Genomic DNA, 2,545 nt, shown 5'->3' on the forward strand with positions numbered 1-2,545 from the left:
GAGCCCGACCAGGGGCTGCACCTAGGGATTGGGCCTGCCCTCTGCCACCCGGGAGCAGGCCTAAGCCAGCAGGTCGTTATCTCCCGAGGGGTCCCAGACTGCGAGAGGGCACAGGCCAGGCTGAGGGAACCCCCTTTCTCCTGAGTGCACAAATTTTTGTGCACCGGGCCTCTAGTTATTTTATACTGGGTGTAGGATCATGCATCCTTTCACCTAAATTTAGAACCTGACATCTGCCATTCATTACAATGACCCACCGGAAGCTCATCTGCAGTCAGGTCCTGTGTGGCTCTTTAGATGCTGGAGGACAGTGAACAGAAATCCCAAAACAGTTGTCGTTTCTAATGCATTTAAACTTGCTGAATTTCCTTTCAACTCAGCTAGGTTGCTTCTCTCCAGATCTTTTCACTTGGGTAGTCACTTTGTGTATAAATGTATGAGTTTAAGTTTAAGACCACTAACGGTTTTATGGAGTTTTGCATTCAGGAAAAAAAAAAAAAAAGAAAGTAGCCCGCTGGTGTGGGTCAGTGGTGGAGCATCGACCTATGAACCAGGAGGTCACGGTTCGATTCCTGGTGAGGGTGCGTCCCCACAGTTGCAGACTCGATTCCCAGTATGGGGCGTGCAGGAGGCAGCCGATCAATGATTCTCAGCATTGATATTTCTATCTCTCCCTCTTCCTTCCTCTCTGAAATCAATTTTTTTTAAAAAAAGTAAAGATTTTTCTCTTCCTTTCCAGTGGCTGCTGACTGGTGACAGCAGGATTTGACAGAGGTCTAGGAATGGTGTTAAAGGGTGAAAGGGACGGTGCAGGACTTCCCTTGGGCACATTTGTCTATTTACACATAAAAATAAGATGCTGCATTGCACATCTTCATTTTTCTACTATTCTTTTCTTGTTTGATGTATTTATTTGAACATTCTGCACTGTTTCTAGATGAACAACAGTTGAAATAAAACAAGTGCTTCACACTAAATACTTTTCATTTAAAATTGCCCACAAGACCAGTATTTCTGAGCATACAAATCACCTGGAGGTCCCACATGACACTGCCTTTTTAAATGGGGCACACAATAGGTCTTCATTTAATGTCATCAGTAGGTTCTGGGACATGGCGAGTTTAAACAAAATAACAGGTGAGCTCAATTTTATCGTAGGTTACTTCAGTGGTTCTCAACCTTGGCTGCACATTAGAATCAACTGGGAATCTTTTTAAAATCCTGATTTCTGGGCCTCATCCCCCGGAAATTCTGTTTCTTTCTTACTGATGTTGTGGCCCCACCCCATAACAAAGAAACAGAATTTCCGGAGGATGAGGCCCAGAAATCAGGATTTTAAAAAGATTCCCAGGTGCTTCTAATGTGCAGCCAAGGTTGAGAACCACTGGGTGACTTGATATAATTAAAAATCAAATTCTTACAGCACATTTCTAATTACAGAAACATCACCAAACTTCTAATGAAAGATTCAAAACACTTCTGATATTAGACATTGAAATATATGTGAATTATACATACATTTAAGGTGAATAGCCTGGTTGGAGTGGCTCAGTTGGTTGAGCATTGTCCCACCCATGGAAAGACTGTCAATTTAATGCCTGATCAGGGCACATACCTGGGTTGCAGATTTGTGCCCCAATTGGGGAGCGTGTGGAAGGCAACCAATTGATGTTTCTCTCTCTCTCTGAAGGCAACCAATTGATGTCTCTCTCTCTCTCTCCCTTTCTCACTCTAATCATATCCTTGGAGGATTTTTTAAAAAAGATTAATAAAAACAGGAAAGATGATTTCCAACCCACTGATACCAGAGCCTACCCCAGTAGTTCAAGGTACAGGGATGAACCCACCCTGGGCAGGATGTCCTTCCATAGCAGGGCACTCACACCCATCACACTCACTCAGACTGGGACAATGTGGACACCAGCTCCTCGGGTGCACATCTTTGTGACGTGGAGGAAACTGGAATCCTTGGAGAAAATCCAAAGGCCCAACCGAGAATCGATTTTATTTCTCTCGTCAACGTTATAACCAAATGATGTTGAATGGAAACAATGCTACTCAAGGACTTCCTGTACACTCAGCAGCTCTTCACAGTTCTCAACTGGGTACATGGCTAATTTTTCACAGCTTTCTTTTATTTTAAAAAATATATTTTTATTGATTTCAGAGAGGAAGGAGAGGGAGAGAAACATCAATAATGAGAATCATTGATTGGCTGCCTCCAGCATGCCCCCTACTGGGGATGGAGCCCGCAACCCAGGCATGTGCCCTTTACCAGAATCAAACCTGGGACCCTTCAGTCTGCAGGCTGATGCTCTATTCAGAGCCAAACCAGCTAGGGCACAGCTTTCTCTCTTCATAAGCAATTTGAAAATGCTTGCACCAGTACCAAATTTACTTTTGTTGAATTCTGTACTGTGTTTTAGTTACTAGTGTACTTATATCTCTTTACAATATAGTTTGCTTAATGACAGAACTATTCTACTCATCTCCATACTCTTGTGTCTTCCTATGATTTAAATATTTTTTTTAAATTTATTGATTT

Source organism: Myotis davidii, unplaced genomic scaffold (assembly GCF_000327345.1).
Source record: "Myotis davidii unplaced genomic scaffold, ASM32734v1 scaffold654, whole genome shotgun sequence".
Taxonomy (NCBI): Eukaryota; Metazoa; Chordata; class Mammalia; order Chiroptera; family Vespertilionidae; genus Myotis; species Myotis davidii.